Source organism: Melitaea cinxia, chromosome 21 (genome assembly GCF_905220565.1).
Source record: "Melitaea cinxia chromosome 21, ilMelCinx1.1, whole genome shotgun sequence".
Lineage (NCBI taxonomy): Eukaryota > Metazoa > Arthropoda > Insecta > Lepidoptera > Nymphalidae > Melitaea > Melitaea cinxia.
The window spans coordinates 11,891,973-11,913,195 of record NC_059414.1 but is presented as its reverse complement, the minus strand read 5'-3'; the positions used below and the strand labels follow the sequence as shown (position 1 = coordinate 11,913,195).

General features: G+C 32.0%; 1 long non-coding RNA gene across 1 annotated transcript; it reads left to right on the top strand.

Annotated features, from left to right (window-relative positions):
• Positions 1-12,850: 12,850 nt before the first annotated feature.
• Positions 12,851-14,652, top strand: LOC123664165. The gene is made up of 2 exons (XR_006744787.1): positions 12,851-12,907; positions 14,258-14,652. It is a non-coding gene; the product is annotated as an uncharacterized LOC123664165 (long non-coding RNA).
• The last annotated feature ends 6,571 nt before the right edge of the window (positions 14,653-21,223 follow it).

The window sequence follows — 21,223 nt, the reverse complement described above, 5'->3', positions numbered from 1 at the left end:
CCTGTCCGAGGTCCCGTTAATTTCTTACCCACATTACAATTCAACTCGGGTCACTCAATTCGATTGAACCATAAATGGAGACATCGATGCACATGCAATATCAAATGTTTTGTGATTGCAATTACAGAATCGAATGAGCCGCAACGAATGTTAAACGAATGTGGATACCTAATACGCGAGATCCATGTTTATAATATTACTAGTATTTTTATAATATTACTAGCTGACTCGGCAAACGTTGTCTTGCCGCTAAACGCTATTTAAAAATAGGGGTTGGTAGTAGTAGGGTGAAAATTTAGGGTTGTATGTATTTTTCAACGCCAAATCATAATAAAATAAAGAATAAAAAATTTATCTAAAAATTAAAAAAAAAAATTAAGGGTAGACTACCCTTAACTTTTAGAGGGGTAAAAAATAGATGTTATTTAATTCTCAGACCTACCCAATATGCACAAAAAATTTCATGAGAATCGGTCAAGTCGTTTCGGAGGAGTTAAACTACAAACACCGCGACACGAGAATTTTATATATATTAGATTCACTTGCTTATCTAATCTTTTACAAGCACCAAATTAATTTATTTTACGTCAATAATATAAACGTCGTTACAATAGATCACTTTGACGTTTTATTTTTGATTTTGTTGTTCTACATTGTATTTATTTTGTAACTGTTATGTCTTGTGGTATATATCGTGGTAATGCTCTGGTGTAGTAGTGCGTGTGCCATATCGGCGTCTACATATCTGCGGTTTGCGGGTTCCATTCCCGATCGGGATTGATATTTGTATTTATAAATATTTCTAGTTTGGATGTCTGCCGTTGTGGGTCTCCTCATCGTGCCTCGAAGAGCACGTTAAGCTGTCGGTCGCGGTTTTTATCATAAATACTTGGTAGCGATCGTTACTAATTGTACAAAATATATCCGCCAAACCGCAGTGGAGTAGGTTAAGCTCCAATCCTTCTCCTACGTGGTGAAAGAGTGGTATTTTGAGTCATTTTAAATTATCACACCTAACGAGCCATTTTAGATGTTATGAAATGTCGATGTTATGAAAATATGTACAAATATATACTTCTGGATCTGACCAAACGGCCAGAATAAATTTCCAGTTAGTTACAGTGATAAAAAAAAGTGTTTTATTGTTAATCTAAAAATATACTTGTCAAATACGTATATGAGTATTGTTATAACGCATCAGCCTGTAACATCCCACAGCTGGGCGTAGGCCTTTTTCGCCATGTAAGAAAAGGGTCAGAACTTAATCCACGACCATTAAATATCTGGCGAAAAATGTCCATTAATAAAAATATTCAGATACAATAAATTAAGCACTAAAGTTTTTTTCTGTTCGATAAATAAAATAAATAAATAAAAAGAGATTCGTTTATCTAGAACAATCTAGATTTTGTCATTAGATATTATTAGTTAATAATATAACGGCCAACTGTTTCCTAACCTTTCTATCGACCAAATCATCTTGATATACTTTGTCGTAAAAATGTAAGTAAATTACTTTCATTGACAGTTAATGGTTTAAAATAAATGAAATAAACACATTTTCATATACTTGCAGTATATTTATAAACAAATGAATTTCTCAATATATAAAACCCACGTCAAGTAATGTCAAGGGCATTTGACTAAGCGATTTTCCAGTTTCCATTTTCAGTAAAAACACGGTTTGATACGCGCAAGCACCTCACATGGACTCAATAATAACAATTAATAATGTCTTATCTACTGCATCCTAACAGGGAAAAATATATCCTATATGAAGGATATAGGGCCAATTTTATATTGTATGATTACAATGTTTTGTAATATAAAATTGCATAGGGCTATACTCACCAAGGCCTACAAGTCTGCGAGTTGAATGTCAACGTTTTGTTTACATTCTTATAAAAAAAAAATAATCAATAATGCATCATTATTCTTATTCTAAAATTTTTGTAATAATAATTATATATTTTGTGATAATATAATAAATATACTTTGCAATATAACTTTTAACTAATTTATTGTTTTATATTATACATACAATTACTTTGTTTCAAATTATAATATTGTAGTTTTAGCACAGTATCAGCAAATTAAATATATATTTACATATTTTTAAAATTACATAAATGTTATTTGAACAACTGTTGTATGTACTTATAATAATCGCTAAGAGATAAAGTCATAAAATAATTCCGTAAATAAACTTAATTATAATTTTGGTTAAAATGTTTTCAAATTCAAATATTTATCTTTACACTAGCTGATTTCACAAATGAAAATTTCAGGAAAAAATGAAGCCTATTATAGGTTAGGAAAACGGGCTATCCAGCACAAAAATATTTTTTCAATTCGAATTAGTAGTTCCTGAGATTAGCGCCTTTCAACAAAGAAACTTTTAAGCTTTATACGTATAGATTTATTCATTATTTGTAGATCGAATCAATAGCATTGCTTAATTGTTTCAAATGGACTTATTTGTTAAAAACAGTTACTAAAAATTATCCGTAAACCTAACTTACTTAGCGGACACACGTATTTTTTTTCGCAGTTACTTTTACGTAAGGTTCCAACATTAGACAAAACCAATTCTACTAACATATTCTATTTACGAAACAGGTACAAGAACTATAAAAAAATTTACAAAAAAAAATCTTCACCAAACTGTCCAAAGATAATTTATGAGCCAAAATGTGCTTAAATCTTAAAACATTACCAATTCGTCTTGTATTCGGGCTCACCATTGTTTCCATTCCCTTCCAGACAGCATGGTGCCTGTAACCATACACTTTGTTTAACTCTGTATCACGTACAGATCCTTTGTGCCCCAAGGACTGTGCTCGGCCTTCGCAAATATTGTTATGTTAACGCCTTCAAGAACCGTGCCTTCTTTGTTTAAGTGTGAAATATGTACAGTGACATTTTTTGTTACAATTGATCTTCTGATTTGTTGGATTGTAAGGGTCTGTAAGAATATCATTGTTGGACAAAGCCGTTTTGTATTATTTGTGGAGGTGTAATTGAACTGTAGCGTGATGGGTTACATCACGCTGTTAAACAAGCGACTAACAGATAAATATATACCTGAATTATTCCAGAACACAATTTTTTCACAATTCTTCGTCATCAAGTATGAGATTAATGTTTAGGTGAATTCAATATCTTTCGGATGAGACTGAACTATAGGTACCATGCCACAAAATGATACGATTCTAGTTTTTGCATACATAGCTGAAGTACCTAAAGCCAAGTCCATAATTACAAATATTGTCTTTTGAGCCCAAAGTACGACTCAAATCGTATTGGCCTTCTAGTTACCCACATTAGAGTTAAGCAAGTACCTGATGTAAGCCGCAGGTATAAAGCAGTTTTTGTTTGTTAGTATTTTAAGCCTTAATACTATAATCCGTCTTTAGTTACACGTTAAAGACAAAACAAAGTGAATAGAACAGTTCAAACTTGTTTCAATTATTAAGCATTAGTTAGTTCTGTTGATTTAAATCTAAAAATATAAAACCTCTTCCGTAGATCTAGTTACAAGTCAATCTATAAATACTGAATAAGCTCAAACAGGCATATCATTAGCGAATATCTTCTAAGCGTCTCGACAGATGTCATCGAATAAATTATTTGCTCGAGAAATTGTAGACAGAATGGCGACAGTGTTACTAATAGGGTTACCAACTGTACCACAATAGTGTTGTACTATTCTTCAAGTTTGAGCACAATACAGTATTGACCGTTTGTTCCACCGAACATTGTTCCATTCTTACACCGCCTACTGTATTGTTATTATTATTTTACTAGTTACTAGATTTGAAGCTTTAAAAAAAATAACTAAACAAAGCTAATACCGGGTTTTAGGTTATTTAAGTTAAACTACAATGATAAACAAATGAAAGAATATTTTTAATCTTCAGTTTGTCCCAGAGTATTGGTTCTTAAGCCGCTTTGTTGTTACTATTATTATTTTGTATTTTTAATCTGTTTTGTATGTGTGGTGTAGAATAACGAGAACTTGTCTATAAGAGGAATAAGACAGAAAAAAAGTACCTACCGTTTCGATCTTAACAAATAATTTTATACAAACAAAAAAATTATTTATTTCCGTAAAATATAAAATAAAATATAAACATTTTAATAAAACACTATACTTTGAGAACTAGTTTTTAAATAAAGATTTTAGGTAAATTTATCAACGACTCAAAGCTTGTTATTAACATTAGTTGCAACTTAAAACGAACTTTACCTAACAATAAAAGGTAACGTCGACGCGATCACACTCCAGTATACATAACATTATAACTTTGTTGAAACACGGTTATTGCGTTAGTTTTAGTTGCTATACAATGATTTTACTACCACGAACATGGTCAAAGACTGTTTTAAAACATTGTTAGAATTAATGTTTACTGTTTAGGGTTATTAACTGAACTGAGGTGGAGTACAGCAGGGAATTTTTCTGCTCAAAATATGGAGCAGCCCGACTGGGGTAGTATCTCGACCTTACAGAAGATCACAGATAAATAATACTGTTTTCAAGCAGTGTTGTGTTCCTCTTGGCGAGTACGGTGACCAGGAGTAGTAGGGTCGGCAAAGCGCTTGCAATGCTTCTGGTGGTGCAGGCGTCTATAAGCTACTAATCGCTTACCACCAGGTGAGCCGTAAACTGAATTAATACTATTAATAATTTCTTAAAATGTGTGAAATTGGTTATCTCGATTTTACCGATTAATCTCGTGTATTCATCTTCATAAGTGACATTTGCAAAATCATACATTGTATATTGCAACATTGGAAATAACTAAAGCAAATGTATGAATGAATGAATGACTGAAAAGAAAGAAACAAAAATTTCAAAATACCAAATATTTGAAAACTATTTAAGAACACCATTAGACTACACAGAAATAAAATTACCGAACGTCAGTTCATCTCCTGACAGATTCCTTGCATTTCAATGTGACACGACAAGCAATTTCGTGATTTCAGTAAAACAGAAATTCTTTAGTTGGGGAAACATTTGACCTGAAATTAAGATGTCGAAAATCAATGTCCATGTCAAAAACTAGGGTGGGGTGACATCAATCTCAGTGACGTTGGACATTTTTTGTGCTTAAGAACTGCTGTAAATAGCTCATTGACAGTACATCGGTTAATTGGTTTCTAATTTTGTAAGAAGTTTAGTTTGTTGCGTGCGTATTTGTTTGTTTTTTATTTTAGTTCATTTTAAGATTTTGTTACTAAAATGTAAGCCTATCGCTAAAGCTGCGCTGTCAATCTGCGTACTGGGGAGACACTTGAAATTTTTAAAAAGGTTTTATTATAATATTAAAGCGACATTAACAAGTATTAAAGTTAAAGATGAATTAAAAAGTATATTTGAGATTATTTTCATTCTTGATCAGAGTGAAAAGAAATATTTGTACAATAATATATATAAATAAATAATTATAAAAATCGACGGTGTGTCACGTGCGACTACTACATACGCTATATCAACGCGACTCCAAGATTTTATAAGTATAACTTTTGTAAAATAAAATACTATATCAATAATGGAAAATCAAAAAATAATTTTTTAATAATTAGGTATTTTGGTATAAATTACTCCAAAAAAAAAATCTTGGTCTTACTAACTTTAGTTATACACTGTTTCTAACAAAATATTTTTTTTAGTTTGTTGATAGTCATCTTATTCCCTTGGGAAAAAAATGTATTTATACCCAAAGATACTGTACCTATCTATTTCTATTATATTAAACGAGCAATTCTTGTATATATATAATCTGAATCTCGGAAACGGCTCCAAAGATTTTCATGAAATTTAGTATGCAGGGAATTTCGGGGGAGATAAATAAATCTAGCTAGGATTTATTTTTAGGAAATATCGTTTTACCCCAGTTTTAGACAGTAAAAAAATATCGTTAGAATACGAAGGTAAATTTCGCAATTGTCAGTAAAGTTGTGATAGCTCATGTAGGAAATCGACCGGTCGCGATCGAAAAGACCATGGTTCAAATCCTCGATCGATCATATTTTTTTTCTTTTTTTTTCTAATTGCGCTCGTTATTTTTTATTTAATAATGTATGTAAAATTGAAAAATATTTTTCATATTTTATAAACAATGATGAAGCGTGAAATAATGATTTCCAAAAAACACGATTTACTAAAAATACCGAGCTAAGCTCGGTCACCCAGGTACTTTCCATTATATATTAAATCAAGTCTAACAAAGGAAGATCTCGCACTGATAGATAATGTCCAATTTTTATTTCCAGTAATTAAAGTTCACTGAGCACTAACAACATCAGTTTTCCAGCTCAGAAATTAAGTATTGTATTATTTTTAATTGGCAGCTATTACTATATAATGATGATATTGAACCGATGCCTACGTGACTTGCAGCTCGTCAGCTTTATTGCTAGACACTCGATTAATTTTATATGAGACTGGAAATACGTCGCTTTTTCATCACTTTTGAATCATGACACTTGACACTTGTTGCGGACATTCATTGTTGCAATCACGATATGAATCATAGCGCGAGAGTCATAAAGCTGTTGTTTTGATATTAAGTAGTTAGTAATTTAAGTAATTCTGTTATTAACGTCCTGTCTGAATAATTTCAGCGTTACGTTCGTCTTTTGAACGATTGTAAAATAGTAATCATATACATTTTTAATATTTAATATAAATATATAGGTTATAAAATTGATAAAAGTGTCATCACGTGCTTGAAAGGAAACATCATGAGAAAAACTTAACGGTTCTAGTAGAAAATTTGTCACATCCGCTTTCAGTAGTTTCTTCAAAAGCCTTGTGTTACACATAGGGTGCTACAGTTCTTAATGCAGCTTAAGTTTACATTTTTAAATATTTCGATCAATTAAAATTATAAATTATTTTTTTAGGTGTAACCCTTTCCAAAATATTCTCCATTGTACTATTTCGAGTGCTTGTTAAAATCAAATAGAAACTTGTCGAGTGATTCTAATATTTTGTAATCAATTATGAAATAGTAAATAATGGTAAAAATATTTCAAATGTCCTTAACAAAACAGTTCATATGATGTATTGTGTCTGAGTGTCCCCAAAAATAGTACAATGGAACGAGGGGGCCGAGTAAAAACCTTAATCTTAACTAAAAACACAAATGAATATTAATAAAGTAGGGACAAAAAGAAGTGTATTTGAGAAATATAAATAAACATTGCCGCACGTTGTTCAATTTCTTCGTTTGCCTCCGGACAGTTCCTTACTTTCACAGGACATCATTGGTGTGAAAAATATATGATAGGTCCATTTGGTATGTGATAGAATCAGAAGGAATATATTATATCTCCTTCTTGTATTCTAATCCTTAACCTCTCCATAGTTTCTTTATTCCTACCCATAAGTACTCATTACTAATTACTACATAAGTATGCTAATTGGTCGATTTATTTGACTCAATCAAAACCTACTGATGTCCAAATGTCTCAATGAATAACATTTCCAAAACAATTTCCTATTTAGAAATATTTACACAAAGCTAATTTTATTTTTCTTTTCTTAAAATGTGTGTCGAGGATAACAAAGTCCTGACAAAAAGAACTTAATTCGAGACAGACGAATAAGTCACGACACGTAATGTTGCTGGTAGTCGACGCTTCAAAATTAATGAGTGTTTTTTAGAAGGATCTTAAGATACTACCGGGACAGTTAATAAATTTGGGTGTAATTATACTTAAAGGTATTTTGTTGAAAGGTAATTTGAGTTAAGACGGATACATATTAGATTTATTTGAGAAACGATCAGTTGTTAACGGTTTGTTTTGTTTTTTAAATTGTAATTTAGATTTTTGTAAGTTTTTCCATATACAATGTCTAAGTACCTACTGAAATTAATATGCTAAATTGTGTTACATAAATATAAAGGTTTTTTCTTATAAATACAAAGCAAAAGTAGTAGGAATTCGATAATTATTGCTTACATAATAATTAGATTTACTGTAAATGTTAATATTAAAAGTAAGTGGATTAGCTGAAGTCACAGCAGGAAATTTCCTGCTCAAAATATGGAGCGGCTCGACTAGGATAGTACTTCGACCTTACAGAAGATCACAGCTTAATTATACTGCTTTCAAGCAGTATTGTGTTCCTCTTGGTGAGTAAGATGACCAGAGCTCCTGGGGGGAATTGGGGATAGGGTCGGCAACGCGCTTGCGATGCTTCTGGTGTTATAAATGTCTATAAGCTACGGTAATAGCTTACCATCAGGTGAGCCGTACGCTTGTTTGCCGCCCATGTTATATAAAAAAATCCCTTTTTATATATATGTACATGACCATTTATTAAAACATAAATTATGAAAGAAAATTAAACTTAATATTATTTTAATTAACAAAACAAACAAAACTAAAACCGAGTCAATATCTATTAGAGTGCATTTTATTTAAAAAAATTATCACAAAGAACACATAGAACGGTATTTAAAATTCAACCAGTTCACTCGGAGATATCGTTGAAACCACGGACATTATCGTTCAAAGCAGAGTCTCTGCCATTATTAGTATTTAAAAAGAAGTATTAAGTCTATCGGAGCTGCATTGGCTTTACCGAGCTATTTCGGAGCGAACTTTACTCATATTGATGTCAATTTAGTTGAATGGCTGTCATTACATAAAAAGTAATGACGTTACTTAAGCTACGTGCAGATGCACCGGAACGGACTTAGAATTTTCGTCCATTCATATTAATTCCTTAGGATTTGACTTAAGATTGTTTTGAAGATTTTAGACGATGGTTTGGTGCTGTGGTCAATGCTTTTGATTCTGATAACTATTTGTGTAGAACATACAGATGTTTGCCTTGGTCAGGGCGTTTGTGTGAATATAGTGTGTTTCTGATTCTTGTATCAAAAAACCAGAAACACACGCTTGAATTTGTCTTCTGAAGGAATAACGAATTAATATGACATTAGAAGATGATCAGAATGATTTCATTAACGTATTGGTTTACTTCCCCGCTCTTTTGTAATAGAAATATCATAGCGTAAAGATTTATAGCGTATAGTTTTTCTGACTAATAAACTATCTAAGGCTAGAAAGTGAACAGAAGAAAGAGAATCTTATCCATTAGAGGGGGAGAAGTAAGAGATCTTCTTACCATACCAAACGTAGCAACTCACAGTTACTTCTTGGTTTAGTTATAGCGTATACAAGATACAAGATTTTTTTCCCAGCCGTGGGATGTTTTTCATTCTCTTCAGTTCATATTGTGACTGAATCAAAATGTATTGTAGTGAGATTTCGGATATTGATTTGTCTTATAATAATAAGGCATCTCATCAAGTGAAGATCAAGTGACTAAACTTTCGTTGCCACAATGACTATTATTATTCATATCTATAATGCGATTTTCACCACGCTTGTTGTTTGTTGTTGTCTGATATTTAATCTATTCACAGGTGCCATGTCGTTTGCAATTGCTATAAACACAAATCATAATAATACATCTATTTCAGTCAGCATGGGAAATAGTCCCAAGCACTCGAAGTATCATTGTATCGACCACTTCTGATTCTAATTCAAGAAAATAACGTCTTGACTACTTAATACTTAAATCTTATTATTAGATGTAACAACATATTGTAATGTAATGATTTTGCCTTCAACGAAATAACGATCTTATTACGCTCAATTATGATCTACTTTTGTTTGTGTTATTATCATTTTTGTGAAGAGTCTTGAGTTATCGATTCATCAATTATTTTCGTGGTATAATTACATGCAAGGCGATTTATTTATATACGGTGGGAAGATTTTTGGTAGCTACTCGGTGATTGTAAGGTACTTTGGGTTGTCGATACATTGTACCCGTATAAGTTGATATTTCACATGACTTTACTTGTTTTGAGGTTTAATGTTTACGAGGATAATGTGACGTATGTTTATATGAAATATAAATGTTAATGAATGTTTGATTGTGATATTTACTAGAGGGTCTAGGTTGTAGCTTCAATATGTGGGATGTTTAGCACAAAAAAGACTTGAATCAAATATTATAAGAGTTTTAAATAAATGCTTGTAAAATAAAGTTGTATATTTAGGTCTTTATCACATCTGTATCTGTTCCGAGTTCATACAACCCGAAAAAAAGCGCGAGTGAGCTTCTTCTGGGCGAGCCCGCTCCATCTTCGAACTCTTCTCTGCTCTAGAGCTATTATACTATAGCAGATTGGGGTCAAGAGTAAGCCCATAATATATAAAAAACAGTTATAATAAGTGAATATTATTTCAACGCACCGTAATGATTTTCCGATGTCGTAACGATCGACGTCGCTCAAAATTTATTTTCACAAAATTACATAATTTTGATTGATTACTGAAACACTATTAAAATTGCAGTACTTAGATATCTAAACTACCCATAAGTTTCACAAAATATGATTAGGAACTTAAAATCACACTCAGTAAATTTTCGTTAAAAGACTGCCAATATGCCACATACTTACCACATTACTTAGTAATAAAACCTAACAAAATATTATTAATATTCTTCCAATAAATAACTCTTAGGTTACTACGACGTCTAAGTACTAAGCAATAATCTTTGCCGTCGTGCTATGTGGAACCGAGCGGCGTGTTTTGTGTTATTATAATTAACTGTTTTTATTATAAACATAAATAATAATTGTTGACTTTTATACCGTAAATTTAATATTTTATTAATTATTATCGGCGTTATATGTTGCGTGTGAACAAAATATGGCCGCAGTTTGACCTAGGGTATATCCTATACCGCTATCAATGTGTTGTTTACATATCATTAGCTGGAACGGAGAATTTCTTACAGTAATAACGAAGATTTTTTAAGTTAAAAAGTTAACTCATATTTGTTTACTGGATGTATCGATTTTGATGACTGTTTTTTTTTTGTTCGAAAGTGTCGCTTGTCTTGTGGACCCATTTCCACATTTAAACGAGATTTGACGAGTATTTATTGAGCTATTCCTAATGATACGCATTTAAAGTGTTTTTTTTTTATTATTATTTGAGAATAAACGTAATTATTTTTTCGTGAATATTTTGTTTCAGGATTGGAGGGGGAGTCGGTAATGCGCTTGCAATTCTTCTATTTTGGCAGGCGTTCGTTCCTGTTGTGAGTAAGGTGACCATGCGCTTTGTGATGCTCTTGTGTTGCAGACGTCTATAAGCTACGATAATTGCTTACCATCAGGTGCACCGTACGCTTGTTTGTCGACCTAGTTGTACAAAAAAAGTAACGGTACCAGCTTACCAAGCAGATCATAACCTTGTTTACCACCCTTATAGTAAGCAAGAATACTAAAATAAAGTAACTTAAAATTAAATTTATAAATTATTAAATAATAATGATTTACGTAATTATACCGATATATTAATAATTTATTTATCATAATTATAAAATAAAACAAACCCTGACGAGATGTAGTTATGTCAAAGCGCGTGTACAATTATGACAATTATTTTAATTGCATCGCCCTTGGAAAAAATTAACTTTGAATATAAATATGTGAATATGACACTTTAGTAGACTAACCGTAAATACTTGATATGATAATAGCAAAATAATGTTCTTGATTGCTTTATAAGCTTGACTATGTCCATGACATTGTTTGTAAGATATTAAGTAATATGTATATGTATTTACGTATATAGTAGTATAAATATTGTAGCAGTGTTGTGGATTAAGCTCCGATCCTTCTCCAATGTGGAGAAAAAGGCCTATGTCCAGCAGTGGGATGTTACACGCTGAATCGTAATGAGATGCAATAGCTTTAGAGAGAAAATTAAGGTTCTCGAAAAACAACTTTAATTATTACTAGCGACCCGCCCCGGCTTCGCACGGGTGCAATGCTGATATTAAATATACTACAGAATGTCTTTATTTATAGTGTGAAGCTAGCTTTTAGCATGATTATTAACAAAATAACAATAATATTCAAATATGCGTCGTTAGATTACACGTTGTTACAGAATGCGTTGAAGAAATAAAAGTTCACTGCTCGTTCCTTGTAGGTGATAGCGTGATTATATGTAGCCTATATGTTGACCCGACTTCTTGATAATGTTCGTGCCAAATTTGAAGTAAATTCGTGCAGTACTTTTTAAGTTTATCCCGGACATACATACAGATAAACAGACAAAAATTCTAAAAACTATATTTTTGCTTCGGTATCGATTGTATATCACACCCCAAGTATTCTTTTAAAAAATATTCAATGTACAGTTTTGACTTTCCTACCTATTATACGTATGTAGATTTTGCGTTGCTTAAGGATTAATTTTTTAAACATTAATAAAATATTTAATAATGTGACGTGATAGATAAACAATATTTTATCAACGAACTGTAAAATTGTTCAAAAAAAACACCGAAATGAACGCACATAAACACGTCAGAGCCAATTTAGTTTTTTTTTTTTGTTCATTACTCAGCTAGGAGAAGGTCTGTATATAAGAAAGTTAGAGAAGTATCGTTTAAATGACAAAAAAAAAAATGGGGGTGCGAAGTTTCGAAGCCCGCAAGTTATTCTATATTGCCTATTTATTAATATTTGTGATTAAGAATTCTATTTACGGAACAATGCTCGAAATATTACGGAACAGCTGTAAATCTATTCGACCATATTTAGACAGATCAATTAAATAACAAAACAATGGCTTACTCGAAATTAAAATTAATTTGTCGTAAATTGTCAAGTCGTGTCGGAGTTGTGTTTGAATTAATATTATGTATTGTAATATTGTAACGTGTAAATATATATGTGTGTGTGTATGATATTGGCACTACTTTAATAACTTATTCGTGTTAAAGAATTAATTGCGTATTATATTTACTGGTGCGGTGACGCAGTGCAGTGACCTGCTCCGAGTCTGGGTGTGATATTAAAGAAATATTAAAAGTAGTGATGTGTGTGATAAAATCAATATTCAAATCCAAAATAGCTTCATTCAAATATGCTTCAAAAGCACCTTCGAATTATTTATCGATTATTACTATTTATATCAAAACAATCGATATTCTTTTCAAATATACATAACATTGTTATAATAGGTATATCGTGACGCAATTGTTAATATGTCTACCATATGAAAAACATCCCACAGGGTGACTCGAGCTCCAAGATCGTAAATCCCTCGAATAGCCATTTTTGCAAAATAAATACAATGTCAATATCTGCACTACTCTAGTAGCACTACTCTACAGTAATAGAGCATAAGACAAAACATTGTGGAAAAAGCTAAAATATATTAAACGCGCAGTAACAACGTCGGTCAGTTGTCGAACTTTCCTAACTGCGAATGCTACGGAGTTGGTTTATTCATTCAAGGATAAACATATATAAAAAAATACATTAGTATAATCAATTGTATTAATGGCTATCACCAGTGTCAAGATAACACAGATGATTCCAACAATGTTACGTAGACGAAGAGAAGATACTAAACACATTGATCGGTAACTTTAAGGTTACATTCTCAATATAATTTTGAAGTACCATATAAAAAGTAGTTTTTTTTTGTGGTTAACTCTCACCAGAAAAACTCAAATAATTAAAATTCAACGCATTGTGTTACATTGAGTTTTTCGTGATTAGAATGACTTTAATATTTTGACACAAGTACTTTTTTTATTGAAATCACAGATAAAAAATCTTCTTTTGTTTATTGTGTTCTACAGATTATGCATATTAAAAGCGAAATCAATAAGGTACAAAAGGAGGCTTTATTCCTTTATGGCTACTATTGACTATAGCTTTAAAGATTAGCAATACTTTATCAATTGTAGTATTTGTGTGTTTGTGTTATTGTGACTAATGTAAGTTTTAACAACTGAAAAAAAAAGCTTAAAACAAACAACAATAAGCTTAAACAATAATTTTTCATCGGTATGAGTGTGGGTTATGCGCTTGCGCATTGATTATGTTGTTAAATATTTATTTCGCTTCAGCCTGTAATATCCCCTTTCTGGGCATGAGCCTCTTTCCCCATGTAGAAGAAGCATTAGAGCTTAATCCACCACGCTGCTCCGATGCGGGTTGGCATCCGCATATTCTCTACTATGAGTAACAATCGCTATCAAGTGTCCATGATAACATCCAGACCACGGCAAACACCTGTATGGCCAATAAAATGTTTGTCATGTGCGGGGATCAAACCCGCAACAACCTACGCAAATGCCAATTTTCAATTTCAAATATTTCAATTTTCAATTTAAAATTTTCAGTTCCTATCACAGTATGGACGTAAGCCTACCCAGGGTAAGCCACAAGACCCCGATCTCCCGTTTTCTCCATCCAGTCACTACCAGCTACCCTCTTCGGGTCGTCGCTACAGAGTTTCTCTACGGCCAGTATCAACCGAAGAGTCAAATAAACGTATTTTTTTTGTTAAGGAATTTAAAAACATAAACAATATAACATCAAAGTGTACCACACACATTGATTCCTAAAACACGTGTTGACCTTTGTATAATAAAACAAATGGGTTCGGTATAATAAACAATTAAAACAAAATAAGTATAAAAATTGTTTTAAAGGTTTAATTCCTTATGTACTCATGTTACATTACTATTATGTATACATAATTAATAATTGAAAATAATATAATTTTTATTTTAAATATTTTTTTTCACTAAGACAACAATTCAATAATAAATAATATTTAGTTCAAAAACACTAAAAACACGATTAAATAAATAAACCAATCTAAAAAAGAAAAATCATTTATTCCTGACAATCCTAATGAGGATAATGGAATAATGTTATCAAATTAGTTTACTGTCATCGGTCCTTGATAAGTCTACTAAGTCTAAATGAAATCCGATCTTTTGAACTGGGTCAAAATGAAGTCGAAAATAGTCAGCTACAAACATACAAACATACAGGTGAAGCAAATCAAAAGCGTGTAAAAATTTTGGTAGAAATTAATAGTAGAAAATTTCCTATAGAATGGACAAGATAATTCCTCACCAGAACTGAAAACTGTTTAAAAAAAGTATGTTAGTCCAGTCACCCCGAAATAAGGGTGTGTTTACGTGTAAGACTATGTTTAATGTCATATTTATTTACACTGAAAATAATGTGCGTTCAGTGGCACGTGTTTGGTGCGCGACGTGTCATAAAAGTGGAATTTGTGCGCATCTGGTGCGGTAGTGCGCTAAGCTTTAAATAAGACAAGTATTACGGTGATAGTGTAAATAAACTATCGTGGTTAATGCTAATATTTATGAATGGAATTTTCGATATTTTTTAATTTATGATAGTCATTAATTTTATGAATAAAAATATGTAGCAATATTGGTTGATTAAGTGTAGGTTGTTGCAGCTGGCTCGTCTTGAGATATTATTACACCTTTAAAGAAAATTGAATTGATTTCTACTGTAACTTAAGTTTTGTAAGATGAATGTACGAAATTAGTTTGAATAATTTCCATTAGCAGTTCACATAAGGTTTGTAAAGTGAGTTGAAAATACAATCACCGATTCTTCTCATTATTTGCCCATTTGTTTTTATCTTATCTATCTATATTTTTAACCCTTCCAGTAGGTTAGTTCCAGTAACTACTATACGGTAACCAACTGAGGTAGGGCACAGCAGAACATTTTCTGCCCAAAATTGCTTCAGCACAACTCCTTCAATCTCAACTTCAACTCCTAAATAATACTATTTTCAAACAGTCTTGTGTTCCTATTGGTGAGTAAGGTGACCAAAGCTCCTGGATTGGGAATAGAGTCGGCAACGCGCTTGTGGTGCTTATGGTGAAGGAGGCGTCTATAAGCTACGGTAATCGCTTACCATCAGGTAAGCCATACGCTTGTTTACTGACGTAGATAACTACGTCACTACGATACTACTATATATTAAAGAACTATTTGTACATACTCTTTCCCAACTTTAAAAAAATAATTTAATACACAATGTTCATGCTGTTATTAGTTCATTAATAAAATATATAAGTATTTTTTGTTTGTAGTTTTGTAATTTGAAAATTACAAATTACAAAACTATATATAATTGATGAAGTTTTAATCATTTTTAAACAAACAAGACAAACAATTTGTCATACATTAATATGACATCAGCCAATTTTTGTCGAAATTACCGATCGTTCATTAATCAAGCCCTTAAGCGATTTCCTAAGGTTGACTTTTTGCAAGTCCTTGACATGTCTAGACTTGTTTAGCTTAGACAATAATGACTTGAACACCTGTGACCGACTTCGATAATAAACCTAGGTTTATTTGTCGACTAATGTACCTAGCTATTGTTGTTTCCTGATACATAATTATGTTGTTCGCTCGTTCCTTGCAGCGTATTGAAATGTTACTGTACAAATTTTAATGAAACATTCAAGAGAATAGAACATTGATTTGGTAATAGGTAATCTTATGGCACGTACATTTTTAAGTTCACGGATAAACGCAGGCAAAACGAACGAGTTTTCTTGTAATGTTGAAAAATGATAGCTAATTGTTTAGTAAGCTTATTTAACTTAATCGAAAAAATATTTTTTGGAAGACAGTTGGTATAATAAGAGAGGTTAAACTATACTCATAACAAAATTGTGATTAACCAATGTCTATACATATGTATACGGGAGATTATTAGGAATAACGATTAATGAAGAGAATGAAAGAACTAAGATCCAACATTTTTAAAGCTTAGATCTGTCTGTCTCCTTATTTGTTATTGTGTAAGGCGAAATATGCTGCAAGAAATTGAATACGTCTGTAGCGGCATCTATCGCGCGACATACAAACTAGAGAAAACTGACGTATCCTACATCGCGCTATCAACGTTATCAAAGTGATTAAGTATATGTACAAGAACCCGACAACAAGCGTTGGGGCCAATAGCCCACCAGACACAACTCCCATCTGGTCGGAGTATCCTCCCTTTTCAATGGCGGACGAGAACTTCACACCCTGTTCATCATGTTCGCGTTCGTAAAGTTGTGATTTTAGAAGTCCAACTGGAAATTTGGTGTAGGTTTCATCTTATTGTATCACGTTGACTGGAAGCGGAGTCGATAACTTAAAAATAATTTTGTTCACATGTTTAACGCCGGTGACGTTGCATGGACAAAGCCTCATATACCTTCTAAAAGTAGAGTTACTAATTTACAAAAGATTGTGGTGATATCGTAATGAAATCATTTTTATAAGCTGATTTATTGCGAGTGAAACTGCAGGATACAATTAGTTAAAAATAAAATCAGTGTACTGAAACATTAGATAATATAATATCATAACGTAATAGTCTCGCGATGCGGTTATCATTCAGCTTCACAAGTTCGAGCGGTTCACTAAGCGGTGTCAAATTCCGGGGGCTATATCAAAGGGGCCGTCTGTTTTAACAGCAACATTCGTTCGGTACAAGTCATGATATTTTTACGATTTCAATGCTGTTAATGATTTAAAAGTAAAAAAAATACAGATGTCAATAACCTGGGATAAACCTATTATGGGTATGAACATTTCAATATAAATATTTATTTATATATTTATATATGTATTATTTATAAGCATGTTTATCGAAAAAAAAAATATGTAGCTATATACCAGTCGGCTGTTACCTATAACACAAGCATTAAGTTGCTTACTTTAGGAACAGACGACCGTGTGTGTGTTGTGTAGATATTTATTTATAAAAAATTTGGTAGGATAATTAACTAAATTTTATATATAATGTTTATTACAATGATAGAAGTAAAAAGTGACAAACACACACATCAGCCTATTGCAGTCCACTGCTGGACGTAGACCTCCACAAGTTCGCGCCAATAATGGCGTGGACTCATGTGTTTTGCCCGTAGTCACCACGCTGGGCAGGCGGGTTGGTGACCGCAGATCTGGCTTTGTCGCACCGAAGACGCTGTTGCTCGTCTTCGGCCTGTGTATTTCAAAACCAGCAGTTGGATGGCTATCCCGCAATCGGTCGGCTTTTTATGTTTCAAGATGGTAGTGGAGCTGTGTTATCCCTTAGTCGCCTCTTACGACACCCACGAGAAGAGAGGGGGCTGGCTATATTATTTACTGCTGTAGCCACACAGCTTATAAAAATTGTGGTAGGATTAAATTATTTAGTTTTGGAGAGTATGGCCGAGCTGCTTTTATAACTACGTACTTTGTAAATTCCTAAAGTCCTTATTACCATCTTTTAACCGTACTATCGTTAGATGTGATTAAAAAAAATGCGATAATCTAATGATGATGACGAACAAAAATAATGAAAAAAGGTCTTTTTATTCTACAGTTTCTAAGACTTCCATTTTAATTGCATAATTAGCACTGAAGTAATACTATAAGGGTTAAAACTTAAAGATTGCCTCGAATAAAATATGTTAATCCAGTTATATGCAAGAAATCAATTGGTAACAGTTACATATTCTACGCTCAAAAGGTCTCAAGCTGTATTAGTCATCTGTTTAGTAAAATACAGTACTTTTTGAGCTAGTAAGGACTAATGAGCCAGCAATTGAGACATGATTAGGAAAATTGTAGCTTCGCTGAGATGCTTGGTAGTAGAAAGTACCAATTACGAGCTTGTTCACATCTCTGTACAGACTTCCTGTCTTAAAATACACGAGGCGTAGTCGCCTTCCTATCTTATAACAAAAAAGAACAACGTGAGAAATTAATACTATAAGTTCCCGAATTATTTGAAGAGACAAATTCAAAGACAGGGGTGTCAAACTCAATTTCACAGAGGGTCATATATTAAATTTAGAATAAGTAGGCTGGGCCAGATTCAAATAAAAAAAAGTAGTGTGCGCATTTTAAAACTTCCGTACAGGAATCGAGTGAAGTCATGATTCTTCTTTACGTGACACATTGCACACCGGGGGTCGGATATGGCCCGCGGGTCGTATTTTTGACATCTCTTTTCAAAGAGTATACTACATAAAATAATGACAAAACACTTTGTATGCTTAAAAACTATTTTAATACAAAATATCTCTTCAGGTAATTTACATGAAGGGTAGGTTACGATTTACAATCTTGGTTATTAATTTAATTAATTAAATAAATAATACCTTAACAGAATCTTTATTTTTATATTATTTTTTAATAAAAATTTCTAATAAAATGTTTATATTGATTAACATGATAAGCCATGTTGTAGCAGGCAAAAATAAGCATGGGATATACACGTATAAAGAGGGAGGCTGGGAGAGGGACAGAACGGAGAGACGGGAAGACTAACTGCGGAGTTTCTTGTCGATTCTTCTACGCAGGATCTACATTTCGAATCGGTGGTAGCTTCACTATTAATTAATTAAAACAAATAAAATTTAAATTTGTGAAATGATGATTCAAACGTGTTTTTGAATTTTTTTTTGTGCCTATTGAATAAAGTAACGTTTGATTTTGACTATGGGTTATACGCGCATGCTTATCACGAATAGTCGCCATAAGTCGTTGACTTATAACCGCTCCCTCTCGCGTTGGCTGTAAGCGTTCAATTTGTCCCTAATTAGCCGCCGAAGAAACCCCAGGTCTGTTCTCTGTTGATGTTATCTGTAACACGATACCCTATAGCTGCCGTTCGAATAGAATGTTTTGTATATCTACATTACTATTGTTTGAACCTAAAAATAGAAGTGACTTTTGAGGTCTGACTGTATGTCAAAATAGAAGAAATAGAAATTTATTAATTTTAACCGCTGATATACAGACAGTTTTATATCTCCTTTTTTATTTGTCAGTACCTACTATATTGGATGCTTGACAATGAACAAAAAGTATTATAGATATTACAAGTTTAAAGAATTCTTATAGTTTGAGTATAACGTATACCAATTGTTTAAAAAATGGTTTTGAGAATCTAAACATCAATTCATAGGTTATTATTACGTCGAATATATTGATAAATTAATGGTTTTAGATGCTCTCCCAAAACCAGTTTCAACTCAGTGTTTAGAAATTGGACACCATGAGAGCAATTCGTCAAATCTGCAATATTTGGATTATTGTTGAAATCTACTTTTCGATCTATAAATTCTTTGTTCAAGTCGAAAAAAAATATTTTTATACAAAATCCATATTTAAGTTTGTTATCCATTGAGTATGAAAAAAAAAACGATGAAGGCTTAAAAACACAAAATCCATAACTTACACGAAACTTAAAAGAAATGAACACTGCTATGAATAAAATGAAACATTAGAAACCGATTTCAAAAGCTCGTACATATTAAGAACTACTTACCCGATTGTTATTGTGTTAACTACACAGAAACTTACCTAAAACCTTTATTGAAGTGTAAATTGTCCAAAAAGTCACAAATTCTTATTTTCGGTTCAAAAGGTACTTTACCTGGTCGAGCTATTGTTTGTTTATTGTCTCGAAAGAGTGAAAGAGACAGCTAATATGTATTAGGTAAAGGATCGACATCATTTGTGTGTTGTAAACCATGCTTTTGTTGTATTGGTTGTTGCGAAAATTGTTGTAGGATGAATTGTCCCATCAGAAGTTTCAAATTGGTTGATTGGTATTCACAGGTAATTCAAATGTACCAATCAGTTTGAAGTTTACGATTTGGCGATTTCACGCTAAATCGTCTTTTGAATTTGGTTTTGGTCGTAAGTATTTTTTGGTGTCTGAAATATTAATTCAAAAATAGTATCGAATACTTTGAATCGGAAACAAACATTCAAATTTTTACTCACATATTTTTTGTAATGTTAAAGAAGAATTGATCATATCATCAATACAGATTGTCGATTTATTTAGTGTAATTTTCTATTTTAATTAATTTTGTATTTTTTTATATCTCGCATTTGTTTCCAGTCTTGGGTTTTATTTTAGGGGTTTATTGTTCTTTTCAGAGAGCATCTCAAACTTTTGGCCAATTTTAGTCCAAAGAACTTACTAATGATTTTTAAAATCAAAATCAAAAATAACTTTATTCAAATAGGCTTCAAAAGCACATTCGAATCTTTTTTTTTTAAATAATATATAAACTGTGTTTAAGTACAAAATTAGTAACATCTTGTATGAAACTCTAAGCGACGGAATTAAGTATTAGATAACAAGCAATGATGTATAGGAGTAGGTACTATTCAAAATAATATTAAATTTGAGACTATGGAAAGCTTCTCAACAACTATATAGTAATGCAACAAATTAAAAAAGATTTGCTAATATTTTTAAAATAAAGTAACTTTATTTTACGTGATTTGAACATTAT